Here is a 17,523-nt window from a genome sequence, read left to right on the forward strand (position 1 = left end):
TTTGCTGAACAATAATCCAAATTATTACACCATCCTTAAGACCAGCATGTGGTTATCTTAGGATCAGAAACCGGTGCTCTGGAAACTCGCTATTTGTATTGTCTGCTATTATTTCCTTTTTGTTCTCCCTTAGTGTTTAGTTAAATTCTTTCTGAAAATGTCAGATTGTCTCAGCTGTGCTAGGAAGAACCAAGGGAAACAATTTTGTCCACCCTTGAGCCTGAGTTTTAAATGGAAACTGATGTTCCCCAGGGTGAGAATCCCAAGTGGAAGTGAAAAGCAGGGGAACGGTTTGTTCCTCAGTAGCCTCGCCCCCTTGTGTGGCTTCTCCTTCTAGCATTCTTCTCAGCTCACTCCTTGGAGGATTCTGGGGTCTGACTTCATAAGAAAACAGTTCCTTGCGGTGTGTGTGATGTGTCAGACTACAGCACAACAGATACAATGTGCTATATCCATCCTGTACCCAGATGCTTCCAGTGGCCTTGCCATCAGCAAGATAAGCCTCCATAAGTGATGCCAGTTGTCCTGACTATCCAGGCAGGAACCTACACACCAGGTTCCTGCACATCTTCATGCCCAGCCGAGGCAAGTGAAGTTTACCAATGCTCTGAGTTTAGAGAGTCAAACTTTGGAAAGTTACAAACACCCCCATGCTGTTTCTGAGAGAGAACGCTGGAGGTGATCAGGATCTGCCAGTGAAAATCAAAATTCTGGTCAACCTCTGTGTCACAGAGAATATCCAGACCCTCTCCCCTGTCCTTCCCTATAGCCAGTGGTTCCAGTCTGCAAGAGTCCTCCTCAAACTTTAAGGGGCTGAAGAATCACTTGGGGTCCTGTTAAAATGCAGCTCTACATCTCCAACAAGTTCCAGGTGATGCTGATACTGCTGGTGTGTCAGTCACACTTTGAGTAGCAAGGGATCTGGAAACCAAGTTCTTTTCCTTCTAGGAAACTAACCTGCAGAGGGAATGAAACTGCCGGTTCACGCGCATCAACATGTTAAAGAATGGGGTGACCTTTGCCAGGCTTCGGTTGGGATCAGGACTGGCTGCATCTGGTTTCGAGTCAAATTGGGGGCAGAAGAGCAAAGTGAGATAGAAGCTGATTTATACTCAGTCCCCAAAAGAATTTATAACCAGAGTTGTCCGGCAATGGAGGGGGCTACTCCCGATGTACTGAGCCCCCTACTATGGGCAGTGCTGGAGAGGGTGCTAAGGGACCCCTGGTCAGAGAGGGTGAGGAGGACACCAGCAGGGTGTAGAGCGTGACTGGAGGACCACCAGCCTTCATGCTCTCGGTCTATAATTAGATCGCACGTGAAGTTTGTATACCAGGTATGATTCTTTCTAATTTATGATTTATGATTTTTGTTGTGAAATGCTCAGAAATGAAAGATGCTATAAAGCAATGCAGTCAATGGAAATGAATTGTAACCACCATTCCCCTCATAGACTTTTAAAAAAAATTTTTTTGATAAGGAAGATTGTCCCTGAGCTAACATCCGTGCCAATCTTCCTCTATTTTGTATGTGGGATGTTGCCACAGCATGGCTTGATGAGCAGTGTGTAGGTCTGCGCCCAGGATTTGAACCAGCGAACCCTGGACCGCCAAAGCAGAGCACAAGAACTTAACCACTATGTCACTGGTCCAGCCCCCCTCATAGACTTTTTATTCCTGAGTAATCACATGTTTCTTAGAAATAGGGGGCAGACGTGAGACTCGGTGTTTTGCACACTGAACTCAAGGTACTGACTTTGGAAGAATTCATGCGGAGTGATGTGGAAACAAGGCATGAGAGACTCAGCCAGTCAGACAGGAGAGAGCCCCACCTGGGAACCAGAGCCAGTGGGCTCCACAACTTCCTAGCTGTGTGCCTTGGACAGGCCATGACCCTCTCTTTCTCTCTAAGGGAATGAGAGAATTGAACTAGATCCATTTGCTTTGTTTTCTTTCTTTTTAGGTAGTGGACTCTTTTGTCAAATAAAATCTAAAGTGGAACCCAATATAAAAAGCAAATCTTCTCCCTCTGGAGCGGGGGAGCCTAGAACCTCTCTGTCGGCCCTCAACACTCCATGGGGCACTTCTGGGGAAGCCAGCAGCTGCAGGGACACAGTTTGCAAACCACAACAAACCACCGATCTAGATGTCCTCAAAGGTCCCTCCTGTTCCAAGGCCCAGGGGTCACCTAAGATGGGGTGAAAGATTGGAACAAACCCTCTCCCAGCAGTAGGACACTTGTCTGTAAAAGGCTTGGAGTCCTTGCTCTTTGCTCTTCTACACACAAATTCAGGTTTTCAGGGATAAAGAATCTATGTTAAAATCCTCAGCACGAAGTACTGTTCACTAATCTTCACTTGCAAGGGACAAAAAACAAATTTGATCCAGGTTAAGAAAAAAAAGGAGAATTTGTTGGCTTACACGTCCAACCTCAGGAAGGACAGGAGGAGCTGATCTAAAAACAACTGGAAGTAAAGACTCAAAACTTCTCTTTCTCTTCCTTCTCTCATCTCTGCTTCTCTTATATGTTGATTCCATTATCACATCCTGAAGAGGCTAGAATCAGCTCTGGACTGTCATTCTCAAGTTTAGTAACTAGAGAAGAGTGAAATATCCTTTGGCATACCATATCCAGTTTAAAAACATCAAAGGGGGTCCAGCCCGGTGGCGGAGTGGTTAAGTTCACACACTCCACTTTGGTGGCCCGGGGTTCGAGGGTTCAGATCCTGGGTGTGGACTTACACACCGCTTAGTAAGCCATCCTGTGGAGGCATGCCACACACAAAAAGTAGAGGAAGACTGGCACAAATGTGAGCTCAGGGACAATCTTCCTCACCAAAAAAACCCCCCAAAAAAATGCATCAAAGGGAGGACTCCACTTGAACTATCCTGGGCTGTGTGTCCCTCCGTGGGACCTGTTGCTATGGACGGAAGAGGGGGTATGCTCTGAGATGGGCAGAGCCCACTGGAGCCATGTGGCTGGTTCCAGTGGAAGGCTGCTATGAGAAGGAGGGGCAGGAGGAAGGGAAAAGAAAAACAGCAGACGTCCGTTGTACCTGACATTCAGAGCGTTCCTCGGTCTGGGTCAGTGCACGTTCACAGCATTTTTGCTCGCTGAGGCTGCACCCAGCCTTCACTCCAGCCAGACTGTCCCCTGCCCTGTGCTTTTGTCTCCCGTGCCTGGCACGTCCCTGTCTTCCTTCTCGGGAAGAGAAGATTCTCTCCGTTCTTCAAGGGTTAGTTCAAATCCAGCCTCCTCCAGAAAGCCCTCTTCATCCACCCTAATATTGTTTCTCTTCCCTGAGAGAGAATCTCCTAGGTATACATTCAGTGGTGTGTTGGCAAATGTTTAAGAAAAGCTCTCCTGAAAAACAAAGAAACAAACAAAACCTTGATTTTGTGTGTGTGTGTGAGGGACATCAGCCCTGAGCTAACATCCATGCCAATCCTCCTCTTTTTGCTGAGGAAGACTGGCCCTGGGCTAACATCCATGCCCATCTTCCTCCACTTTATGTGGGACACCACCACAGCATGGCCCGACAAACGGTGATAGGTGCACGCCCGGGATCCAAACCCCGGGCTGCCAGTGGCGGAGCACATGCACTTAACCACTACACCATGAGGCCAACCCCAAACCTTGATTTTTCATTTGCCAATTTCCATAGTGTAAATACTCCCACCATGGTCATTTCATGTTAGCAACATGACATTACTGAATGCAGAGTGGGAAAGACATGTGTAATACTGCCCAGCTCTATAGAATTCCCACCATACAAATATAATAGATTTAAATAAACTTGAGAGCATATACATTGGTCAAGTGTAGTAAAATAACTAGAAAGTTTATGAGCTTTGAGTTTTTATTAACCTTTTAAAAATATAATTTATTTGTAAGTTTGTATAATTTAATATTTTAATATTCACTGTGTTTAATAGTCATCTCACAAAATTCTTAACAAATTAACAGCTATAGTTTTGACTTTTCTAGAATTTTGTTTAAATAGAAGCATATAGTCTGTAGTCTTTTGTATTTGGCTTCTTTCACTAACATAATGCTTTTGAGATTTATTCATGTTTTTGCATATATTAGTAGTTTGTTCCTTTTTATTAATGAGGGATAGTCTATCACATGAATAATACTACAAAATTTTATCTATTCATAATTTTGATCTGTTTCTAGTTTTTGGCTATTATGCATAAAGCTGCTATGAACATTTGTGTATAGGTCTTTGCGTGGACATGGTTTTCACTCGTCTTGGATAAATATCTAGGAGATTGTTGTGTTGTATGGTAAGCGTATGTTTAACTTTAAAAGAAATCGCCAAAATGTTTCCTAAGTGGGCTCACTATTCTGCATTTCTACTAGAAATATATGAGAGTTCCCGTTGCTCCATGTGCTCTGTAACACTTAGTGTGGTCAGTCTTTTTAATTTTACCCATTCTGGTGGGTAATTAGTGATATCTTATTCTGATTTTGATATGCAGTTCTCTAATGACTAGTGGTGTTAAGTATCTTTTCATGTGTTTGTTTGCCATTCATCTATCTTCTTTGGTGGAGTGTTGATTCAAATCTTTTGCTTGATTATTAATTGGGTTGTTTGTCTTATCACGGAGTTGTAAAAGTAATTGATATATTCTGGATGCAAGTTATTTATCAGCTGTATGTTTTGTAAATATGTTCTCCCAGTCTGTGGCTTTCATTTTCTTAATGGTATTTTTTGAAGAGCAAAGGTTTGTAATTTTAATGAAGTCCAATTTATCAACTTGTTTTTGTTTATGGTTCTTTCTTTTTGTGTTCTATCTAAGAAGTCTTTGCACAACCCAAAGTCACAAATATTTTCTCCCATATAACTAAAACTGTTATTTTTTAGCTTATATTTCAGTCTATCAGACACTTCTATTTAATTTTTATGTATGGTACAAAACGAGATTTGAGGTTCATTTTTTGCATCTGAATATCCAATTTTTCTAACTATATATTTTTAAAAGACTTCATTTTTCAGAGTAGTTTTAGATTCACAGCAAAACTGAGAGGAAGGTAGAGACTTTCCAAATACTCTCTGCCGCACACATGCATAGCCTTCCCCATTGTTAACACTCCCCACCAGAGGGTACATTTGTTACAACTGATGAGCCTACATTGACACATCATAATCCCCTCAAGTCCACCATTTACACTGGGGCTCACTCTTGGTGCTGCACATTTTATAGGTTTGGTCTAACGTGTAATAACATGTATCCACCATTACAGTATCATACAGAGTATTTTCACTGCCCTAAAAATCCTCTGTGCTCTGCCTGTTCATCCTCCCCCCACACCAATTCCTGATCTTTTTACCGTCTTCTCCGAAGTCTACTCTGCTTTTAATACCGTCTAGTGTCTTTTTATTTCAGATATTTTATTTTTCACGTCTGTAAGTTCCATTTGAGTTTGTTAGTGAGGACCTGCTCTTGTCACATAGACACTTAGGTAATTTGACTAGTCCTGCCAGTATTCAATAAGGCCTGGCAATTTCTTGGAATAACCTAGCTAAGAGTAGGAAGTTTGAAATATATAAACATGGATCACCTATCTTATTAGCTGTGTCACCTCAGGAAAGCCACTTAGGGGCCGGCCGGGTGGCGCAATCGGTTAAGTGCGTGTGCTCCGCTGCGGCGGCCCGGGGTTCGCAGGTCCGGATCCCGGGCATGCACCGACGCACTGCTTGGCAAGTGATGCTGTGGCAGCGTCCCATATAAAGTGGAGGAAGATGGGCACGGAGGTTAGCCCAGGGCTGGTCTTCCTCAGCAAAAAAAGAGGAGGATTGGTAGATGTTAGCACAGGGCTGATCTGCCTCACAAGAAAAATAAAAAAGGAAAGCCACTTAACTTCTCTGAGTTTAAGGATTCTTGTCTGTAAAATTGGAATGAGTGATAATAATATTAACTGAATGTGCAGGAATTTGTTGGAGCAGCAAACAGGTGGAGGAGGTATTTGTAGCCATGGGGCCCCTCCCTCAAGCTCTACGACCTCACCCCTTTGGAAGCTGGTTTTAGGTATGAGTCAGAGGGAGGGAGGATTAGCAGTCCTTTTGCCCTCGGAAGGAGTGGCAAAGGAATGTTTCTGGATGTTACAAACCCAGGCCACACATTGCAAGATACTGTGGCTATTCCTGGAACATTGCTGAGACGATGATCTAGAGGCTGTCATTCCTGCTTATGATAGCCCACAGGTCTCAGGGTGCCACTGCACCAACACCAGAAGGGTCTGCCCCGTGCTCCACTCTGGTCGTGTCCGTGTCCTCCTTAGGACTTGAGAACTCTGCCACAGGACAAAATTTCACAGAAGCTGGGGACCTCAGCTCCAGCAGGCTGGTCATGTGTTGAGGATGGATAATCAGAGAGTTTCAGAGAATGGGTTGCTACTGCCACAGAACCCAGCAAACAGGACAGGCAGATAGAGTAATCAGAGGGCCATATAGAGCCCAACCCCAGGAAAAGAACCAGGCAGGTGTGACCCCTTGTCTTGGAACAGTTAAGGATAGAGTGTCTTCCCAATCCAAACTTGCCTTGTAGCCCGTGAGGCAAGGAGACAGAGCTATAAAGAGTAATAAGCTATACAACCAGGAAAGACACAGGCAAAGCCAGTGCTTGTGTACTGAACAAGGAATGAAAGTGTGTCACCTATTCTTCAGGTTCTGTGAACAGAGTTAATGTCACTGCTACTCGAGTCACAAAGACCAAAACACCGGGTAATGTCCTCAGAGAAGTCCCAATTGGCACATCATGAGCTCTGTGTCAGTCTAGCCCAGGGTTTTTCAACCTTAACACTAGTGACATTTGGGGATCTGTCAATTTCTTGTTGTGGGGAGCTGTCTTGTGTGTTGTAGAAAGTTTAGTGCATCACTGGCTTCTATCAACTAGGTGCCAGTAACACACCCCTACCCCACGCCAAGTTGTGACCATTGAAAATGTTTTCAGGCATTGCCAATTGTCTCCTGGGTTGTCAAATCGGCCTCGGTCAAGAACCACTGGTCTGGCCTTCTGGACTTAAGCCTCAGGAGAACCGATAGCACTTGTAATAAGATGTCCTGAGACTAGAGCTTGGTGTGAAATACAGAGATCTCTGTTAAAAATCCAACACTTATGTTGGTTTACTTATAGCTGTGAAGCCAAAAGCCATTATTTACATAAAAATTTGCCCCAAGCACTTAACTGAGGTGTACAATGGAGTGGTTAATTACACATACTCTGGAGCAAGAATCCCAGTTGCTCGGATCCCAGCGTCACTGCTTATTATTGTGTGACACTGGGCAAGGGAATTTCATCTCTTTGTGCCTCAGTTTCTTTGTGTATAAACTGTGGATAATCCCAAGGACTACCTCACAGGGTATCTGAGGACGTGTATTCACTGTTGCATGTAAAGTGCGCAGCTCAGCGCTTGGCACAGGGTAAGCCCTAAGGATGATCTGTTCTAGCACTTCTCAGCTAGGGGTTGTGACAGTGCTCCAAGTGTTCATGACATTGATGGAACTGAGATTTCTTTTTAAATTTTTTTTATGAGTACCTAAAATACTAACTTAAATATCTTGCCACTTAAAAGAAAACTGCTTGAGAGCCTCCAATTAAATATTAGTACACATGGCCCTTAGTGGGGTCAGATAGGCCAGCTCCTGGCTCAGACACTGAGATTGTCACTCAGCTGCCACCAAGGTTTTGGCTATTGCAGAGCTTTCAATTATCCTTACTCTCAGTCATTGTGTTTTCTAATTTGTGCCTATAACACACAGTTGTACAAAGATGAGAAATACAAGGAACATTGGTGCTGAAACACAACTAAGAGGAAGCGTATAAACATTAGTTCTGCAAGTGAATCTGGAGGTGGTCTTCATAACTCCATAACATAAAGTTTAACTTATTCAACCCAAATCCTAATTTACGTACCCAGATATATCCAAAATTTCTAAAGCCAGAGTCCAAAAAACACTATCATAATTATGGTGAATTTGGCTTTTCATTTATTAGGAATAAAGAGACTGCTCACACCCATGTTGTGTTATTTGTCCCAAAGTGCTCACAAATAGCCCGATGCTCACCCAGGTGGACATTGTGATTGCTTCCTCACAGTCCTCTGACTCTGACAATGACCTGAGTGTCATTTGGTATCCCAATCCTTCTTGGCAGCCCAGGGCGTTGGGGGAAGTTGACCCCACAGAGTCTCAGTAATTCAGTGTAAGTGCATCCCTTGGACTCCAGTCCAGTGGAAAAATACCCACACTCTTTTCCTGGAAGTGGAAGAGAAATCGTGGAGTCCAGCAGTTGTTTGCAGTAATCTATCAACAACCAGGCACAGCCAATAATATGATAAGGGTTTAAGATGAGAGAAGGCAGAGCAAAGAGCTGAAAACAGAAAAGACTCTGATGACATTGTCAAGCAGATGAGTCACACTGGCCCTACAGCCCTCCTGCTTCCAGTAATATAAGCTAAGCTGGCTGGCATGAGTTTTTGTTACTTGCATGCTAGCATAATCTCTCTGCTATACTTTTAGCTTTTCTGATTATTGAGAAATAAGCTAAAAAACTATAAAAACTACATTAGTTAAGTGCAATCTACGAGAATGACCAATATCATATCATAAAAGCAGTTTTTGTTTGTTTTTGCTTGTATAATCCATAGCTAAATTTCATTTCTCCAAGACTTCTGCTTCCAGCCAAAATGGAGTAACAGGGACCAATTTACTCTCCCATCTGAATCAACTAAAGAAAAGAAACCCAGAAAAACATTTGAAATAATAGTTTTTAAGACTCTGTACATCAGGCAATGAAAGACTATGATCCCTGATAGATAGGAAACAAATTATTTAAGTCCTACAATTGCCCCGCCTGGAGAGAGCTTCTAGGTAGTGGTACAGGGTCTGGGCGGGGGCAGGGGGGTGGTGGTGGGGGGGGGGGAAGCGGGGTAATCATGGTGGAGTCCCTGTGTTGAGGAGAAGTGCTGAGGGTTCAGGGAGACCAAAGGGGCTGAAGTTCACAGACCAAAGCACCAGAGAAGAGAGACGCACAGACAGGCGACCTTGAAGATCAGCAGAGGATCTCCCTCAAGTATTTAGAATACTGATGAGCCCATGTGTGTAAGGAAACTACAGGAGACTGGGCAAGAGAACAATCCAAAAGGATTAGACCGGGGGGACAGTATCCAGTGCTCATGCAGAGCCACTGAGAGGGCCTGTCTCCACCAGCCAGATTGGAAAACCTCATAATTCGTGGAACATTGGGGAGACTACTCAGAAGTCTTGCCTCAGTAGTGGAGACTAATTATTCTTAGGCTAATTGCTACTCTGGTCCTGTCAAAAAAAAAAAAGAATCTCAAAATTAAAACCAGAATGGATTAAACTATTTCTAAAAAATTTAACTTCATCACAGAACAAAGTTGAAGAAGATTTATAAAAATAAAAAATAAAAAAATGCAGCACCCAATGAGGTAAAATTCACAAAAGTTTGGCATCTCATCAAATATTATCAGGCATTCAAAGAAACAGGAAAATATGACCCATAATGATGAGAGTAATAATAATTGAAACTGACTCAAAACTGACTTGGATGTTAGAATTAGCAGACAACAACGTTAAGATAGTTATTATAATTACATTCCATATGTTCAAAAAATTAATTCAAGGAAGATACAAGAGACATAAACCAGACCTTTAGAGATGAAAAACATAATGTCTGAGATGAAAAATACATTGACTGGGATTAACAAAAGATTACCCATTGAAGAAGAAAAGACTAGTGAACTTGAAGACATAGCAATAGAAACTATCCAAAATGAAACACAGAGAGGAAAAAAGAATTTTAGAACATTAAAAGAGCATCAGTGAGCTGTGAGGCAACCCCAAGAGACTCAATATATGTATAATTGGAGTCCTTAAGAGGAGAAGGAGACAGAAAAAAATATTTGAAGAAATAGTATTTAACATACATTTAAAAAATTTGATGAAAACTATAAACCCATACTTTCAAGGAGCTCAACACACCCCAAACAAAAAAATATGAAGAAAACTAAATCACTAAACCAAGGCACATCAGAATCAAATTGCTCAAAACTATAGATTAAAAGAAAATCTTGAAAACAGCCAGAGGGAAAAAAGAAAGTTATGTACAATGGGACAAAGATAAGGATGACAGCAATTGCATGTAGGGAGCAACGCAAGGAAGATGACAGCAGAATAACAACTCTAAGGTGTGAAAGAATAAAACTGTCAGCCTAAAACTTTTATCCAGTGAAAATAACTTTCAAAAACAAAAGCAAAATGAAAACATTTTAAGACAAACAAAAGCTAGAAAAACTGTCATCAACAGACCTGTGCCACAAGAAATGTTAAAGGAAGTCCTTTGGGCAGAAGGAAAATACCAGATGGCAATCTGGATCTTCACAAAGCACTACAGACCAATGTCCTTCATGAACAAAGGTGCAAAAATTTTAGTAAATTGAATCCAAAATCTATAAAAAGGATAATATATTATAATCAAATGGGGTTTATCTTGGAAATCCAAAGTTAACTTACCTTTCAAAAATCAGTCAATTTGGTAATTCACCAAATCAACAAAGTAAAAAAGACAACCATACAGTCATCTCAATAGATGTAGAAAAAGTAATTTCAACATTCATTCCCAAAAGTACATTCAATATCTACTTCTGATAAAAATTCTCAGACAACTAGGAAAAGAAGTAAACTTCCTCAATCTAATAAAGGACATCTATAAAAAATCTATAGCTACTATCATACTTAGTAGTGGGAAGATTGAATTCTTTTCTCCTAAGATCAGAGACAAGGCAAGGATGCCCACTCTCACCATGTATATTAACATTGTACTGGAGGTTCTCATCAGTGTAATAAGGCAAGAAAAAGAAACAAAAGCCATCCAGATTTCAAATGAAGAAATAAAATGATTTTTGTTTGCAGATGACATGATTATTCATGTAGAAAATCCAATGGAATCTACAAAAAAGCTTCTAGAACTAATTAGTGAGTTGAGCAAGTTTATAGAATACAAGGTCAATATACAAAAATCAATTTTATTTCTATATACTATCAACAAATGGAAATAAAAAATTTAAAAATGTATCTTTTTAATACCCTCAAAAATATGAAATACTTCCAGATAAATCTGACAAAAATGTACAAGTCCTGTATACTGAAAATTATAAAATATTGCTGAAAGAAATTGAAGAAGACCTAAATCTATGGAGAGATGTAACTTGTTCATGTTTCAGAAAACTCAATATTGTAAAGATGCTGTTTCTCCCCAAATTGATTTATGCATTCGACATAATCAAAATCCCAATAGACTTTTTTCTTTTTAACTTGATGAGCTAATTGGAAAGTTCACATGGAAAAGCAAAGGACCTAGAACAGACAAAACAACTTGCAAAAGGAGAAGAAATTTGGAGGGCTAACACTACCTGGTTTCAAGAATTTCAAAGCTACAGTAATCAAGACTATGTGGTATTGACATTTAAAAAGATAAATAGATCAAAGGAATGAAATAGAAAGCCAGAAATAGACTTAAACAGGGCCAGCCCCGGTGGCCTAGTGGTTAATTTCGGTGTGCTCTCCTTCAGCGAGCTGGGTTCGATTTCTGGGCGCAGACCCACACCCCTCATCTGTCAGTGGCCACACCGTGGTAGCGGCTCATGTACAAAATAGGAGGAAGATTGGCAGTGGATGTTAGCTTAGGGTGAATCTTCCTCAGTGAAAAAAAAATAGCCTTACACATATGTAGATTAATTTTTTACAAAGGTGCAAAGGCAATTCAGTGGAGGACAGTCTTTTCAAGAAATGGGTGCAAAACCAACTGGATATCCATTTGCAAAAAAAAAGAAACAACATGATTTGATCCATACTTCACACCATATTAAAAAATTAACTCAAAATGAATCATAGACCTAAATTTAATATTCATAGCAGCTTTATGTGTGAAAACAACCCAAATGTCCACCAGTGAGGAATGGATAAACAAATTGTGAATATTGATACAATGTAATTCTAGCTGGCAATAAAAATGAATGAACTATTAATATAAGCAACATGATTAAATCTCAAAAAATAATTATGCTGATTGGAAGAAGCCAGACAGATAAGGTAGGATTCCATTTACATGAAATTCTAGAAAACGAAAAGTAACCTGTAGTGAAAGAAAAGAGATAAGTGGTTGCCTGGGGATGGGGTGTGGGTGGGGGAGAGGAATGTCAGGAAAGGGGAGGAGGATGGGGATTAAAAAAGGATACAGGAAACTTGTGGGCAGTGGATGTATTCACTATCTTGATTGTGGTAATGGTTTCATGGGTATATGCTTATGTCAAAAGTTATCAAATTTTACACTTTAAATATATGCAATTTATTGTATGTTAACTATACTTCAATTTTAAAAATAAATTAAAAAAAGGAAAAAATTCAATTTTTATTTCTTATATATATTTGTTTCCCAAAATAACATACTATTTAAACATTTGATGACAAATCGATCTTTCCCCTGAATAATCATTTTAATGAAATTAAACAGGATGAATCATTTATACACTGGCAAGTTGAAATTTATCTTTATATACGTGTATAATGATTATTATTAGGAACAATATTAAAACAAACTTTACAATCGAGTCTGAAATAATATGTCATTCTAGAAATGTTTGAAAATCATTTCTTTTTAAATGTATTATGCGAGAATAACAACTTTTTTTGATTCTTAAGGAGAGATATTGAGAGATTGTCTATTACTATGAAAAGATAAGTCAAAGAAGTAGAGGAATGCTGATTCAGTTCATCTCCCTTATTTTAGAAGTCTTGACAGATGAAGCCACTGGCTCACAGAGACACATGTCCCAGCTCCCTCGTGGGGTGGGGATCAAAGGAACCATAAGCGTTCAGGACCCTGAGCAGCTGCTGTGCTGAATTGTTCTCTCATCTGTTTATTGTAGGTAATGGGGCTGGGAGAAGACGCGGGTTATTTGCACAGGTGAAACCGCTGAGGCCACACGCTGGGCAGCTTTTCTTTATTTTAGGAGTCAGTTTTCATGATCTCCCTCTATATTAATTCCTTATTTCTGCCATAACAAATTACCAGAGACTTGGTGGTTAAAACGACACAATTTTATTATCTCACAGCTATGGAGGTTAAAAGTCTAAAATGGGTCGGCAGGGCTGCATTCCTTCTGGGGGTTCTAGGGGAAAATCGTTTCCTTGCCGTGTCCACCTTTTAGAGGCCACCTGCGTTCTCTGGCTGGCGGCCCTGCTCCTTTCCAACCTCTGCTTCTGACACCGTCACGTCTCCTTCCCACACTCTGACCCTGCTGCCTCTCTGTTTATGGACCCTATGATTACATCGGGCCCACCAGGAAAATCCAGGCTAATCTCCCCATCTCAAGGTCCTTAACCCTTAAGTTCATCAAATGTGTAAAGTCCCTTTTGCCACTTAAGGTGACACATTCACAGGCTTGGAGATTGGACCTGGACATCTTTGGGGAGTGGGGACATTACTCTGCCTACCACACTCTGCATTTGGACACTTTGACATAACCTCTATATCCAGGTCTTTTTCTGTTCTTTTACTGATTTCCCTGAGAAGTCTATTTTAATTTTTCCTCTAGTTTCAGGACAAATTAACCTTAAGCTTTCCATTTATCTGCTCTTGTGTACATTTTCTTCTGGATTAAAACCCTAATTTACTTTCTTTTTGTTTTTAAAATATTTTCTCCTGTTCTCTCTTGTAGAAATGCCTGGTTTCTCTTTATTTTCTTATCCTGTTAATTCTGGGTGATCTAAGTTTTCCCATTTTTGTTTTTCCCTGAAGGAGACAGAGAAGGCTCCTTCTTCTTACAGAGGGTAGCCTGGGGTCACGACAAGCCAGGCAGATGTGGGTCCAAATCCCGTCTCCGTTACTTACCAGCTGTGTGACTTACATTACTTGATTTTGTTGAACTTCAGTTTCCTTATCTGTGAAATGGAAGGAATAATGCCTAGCTTGACAGAATTTAAATGTAAAAAATGTAATGAGCCCAGTGACTGGCTCTTGGCAAGCACTGAAAACATTGTTTCCCTTCTTCCCTTTCCTCCTATTCATTCAGAAAGCAACAAGGCGATGCGGTGCAGGGCCAAAACCCAGGACCTATCCCCAAATGAGCAGTCTCCCATTATGGCAGCCATCTGTTGTTCTGAAACAATTCCTGGCTTGTCCAAGTGACTCTATGCGCCCCCTGTGTGAGGCATCTAGCTGGTGGTTACAAGTGGTAGAGAGCAGACACAAAGCCCACCTTCTGGGTTCAAATCCCAGCTCTGCCATTACTAGTCATGTGACCCCAGGCAAGTTAGTTAACCTCTCTGTGCCTCAGTTTACCCATCTGTTAAATGGGGATACTAAAACTACCAACCTCATAGGGTTGTTAAGAATAAATGAGTTAAATCTGTAAAGTACTTAAAATAAGGCCTGGCGTGAAATAAGTGCTTAAATTTTATTTAATAAATATTTAATGAGAATACTATAGGCCAGGCTGGTTGTGAGGAATACTGTGAACAGATGCTGTCCCGCTCCCATAAGGCTCAGTCTAGCTAGAGAATAAAGATTCCCCAGCGGAAGGAGTGTTTCCAAGGAGAATATGTTGTGTAAGGGGAGTGAATGTCAGTCCCTGGTCTACATTGAGTACCTCCCAGAGGAAGTGATATTTGTGAAAATCTGGAATTGTTATCAATAGAGCTGTGGGGCTCTTTTCAACCTAGCATTCATCTTTTTCTACTTGGTTCTGTTTAGGAGTTTCCTGGTGCAGGGGACCAGCGAAGGCTCCTGGGGCTGCCTGATATTCAGAGTAAAGAGGGAGGGAGGCCTGGGGTTGCTAACAGGCCTGTTCTGACCAGACCAGAGGAAGCCTGAGGCCAGGGAGCACAGGGCTGTAGACACAAGCATTTCTGGGACTCTCTACCAGGCCAACAGGCTGTGCTTCCCTGGTCAGTGGCCTAGCCTAATGGGATCAAAGAAAGAAAGATGCCATACTCCGCTGTGTCCACTGGATGGAGTATTTTAGCCAAAGAAGGGACATTTGGAGGCAGTGCGGTGCTAGATCTTTGCCTCGGAGAAAAGTCAAGTTTGGACTTGTCAAGAGTCACACCCATCAAAACCCTCCTCCATAGGTAACATTCATCGGACTTCCTCAAACCTGTGGACTGTGCCAAAGCCTATCCTGGTAAAAGAAAATCCTCTATGGGTGTAACAAATTTTAAAATTTTAGAGCCAGAAAGTGGCCATAGGAGACCAGTGAGTCAGTCTGACCCTCTTTTCCACAAATTGGAAATGTGAGGGCTGAGAGGCAAGGAGACTTGACTGAGGTCGCAGAGCCAGGCTGTGTCAGACTGGCCCAGAACCCAGGTCTCCTGATTTCCTGGATGTGGCTCTCTCCCTCCGAGCTGCCTCTGAGTTGCTCAGACAGGTTCCCTGCCCTGTAGACCTTTCAATGTAGATGTGAGCCCATCTATTAACTATTTTATGAACAGATGAAGAAGTCTGAGAGAGAAAACTGGTGCTGATATAGGAGGAAGGAAGAAGTGGATACAACCCCCTCTAGTGGTGAAATCCTATAGGTCTCCAGCATGGAGGTGTCCACCTCTCCCTGGAGCTCTCAGCAGCTTGCTCTCTGTCTCACCCTCTCCCCTCCCTTCTGCTCCCATGTTCCTTCCTCAAACACACTTTCCTCTACCACTGGTCCAAAAGGGCTACCCCTACCCACTGTCACACGCTCTCCCTCATCCTTCTCAGTTGTTCTTCAGAACACCTGCCTCTACTTGAGTTCATATTGCACACGTGCATGTGCGCACATGCACACATTCACACGCATGCACACACACACACACACACCAAGTATGTTCTGTTTGTTGATTAGTTTGTATCCCCTCTAGGATGTAAGCTCAGTGAGTTCAGTTTACAATGTATCTGTTCCTGGTACCCAGAAGAGTGTCTGGTACATAGAAGATGCCCAACAGAAATTTATTTAATTAACAAATAAATGAAAAACCATGGCTTCAAACCCTGATTCATCTGTAAAACGGATTATTGTTAAGATCAAAGTAAATAATATATGCAAAATCACTCTGCCATCTGTCAAGAATGAGGAAATGAGAGCCAGCCCTGATGGCCTAGTGGTTAAAGTTTGGTGCGCTCCACGTCAGCAGCCTGGGTTTGGTTCCCAGGCACAAACCATACCACTCGACTGTCAGTAGCCATGCTGTGGTGGCAGCTCACACAGAAGAACTAGAAGGACCTACAACTAGAATATACAACTATGTCCTGGGGTTTTGGGGAGGAATAAAAAAAAGAGAGGAAGATTGGCAACGGATGTTAGCTCAGGGTGAATCTTTCCCAGTAAAAAAAAAAAAGAATAAGGAAATGAAAGGGGCTAGGTGAGATTAAGGGACTGTAGGCAGTGCCCACTCACAGAATGAAGGACTGGAAATCATTAGCAAAAACAAGGGGCCTACGTCATATATCGTGACAATTAACATGTATTTATATTGATTTGTTTTATCTCTTCTCATTCAAATAACAAAACAAAAAAATACCTGCTAATGGAACATAAACACACACACTCCAGTATGATCACATGAACTAGGAGTGCGTGGTGCACTGAGTTGGGCAGCAGCTCAAACTGGAAAGAAACAGCTGATTTGCTAGATGCAAAGTTGACTCAGAAATGTCAGAAGCATTCCCTATTTACAAAATACATTAATTAAAGTTGATGAGCAATAAGGCAAAGGAAAGACAAAAACAGGAAAATAAAAGGCATTCAGAAAAAAGCTGGTACATAAAAAGCAGACCATGAAAACCTACCCTTCCTCAGAGTGAGACACAAAGTTAGGTCCTCGCGTCCACGCATGGATGGACAGTGGGAAGCCTGATCATCACAGCACATGTCAGCGGCTGTGCCGTCCTCAAGGCTGGGCTGCGTGGCCCCACATAGAGTCCAGGATTTGGGGACAGGAACTTTCCACACTGGGACTTTTTTCTGTTAATGCTCAGTTGGTCGTCAGCCAGACTTGTGGGCTAAACTAAATTTTAAAAAATTATCCCTTTGCTCTGGCACTTTTTGTCAGTTGCAAGTCAGTAGGAAATTCAAACACTCTGACTTTTAATATCTCTCAGTTTTTCAGTAACATTTATAAAACCCTTACATATTAAGAAAAGTGGAGCAAATTCTAAATAAAGGTAACCCAATGAGATGGAGACAACTGGGAACAGTTTTTGGAAGCTGACCTCAAAAAGACAAGACATGCAATGTTTCACTTGGAAATCTTTTTTCCCCCTAAATTCTCTAAAGAAACCAGAGATCTTGAATGCTCGCCAATGACCTGGAAAGCTAACCACACTTCAGAATGGTTATTCGTGGCTCCATCTTTAAAAGAATAGAGACTACACCACAGAAAGAACTGAATGCTATCACGGCTTTCAATGATGCATTCTCCAAGGTCCTAGCTTCCTGGACATGGAAGTGTCCTGAAAACAACT

The sequence above is a fragment of the Ceratotherium simum genome, chromosome 2 (assembly GCF_057802395.1).
Source record: "Ceratotherium simum simum isolate JZ-2026a chromosome 2, ASM5780239v1, whole genome shotgun sequence".
NCBI classification, from domain to species: Eukaryota; Metazoa; Chordata; class Mammalia; order Perissodactyla; family Rhinocerotidae; genus Ceratotherium; species Ceratotherium simum.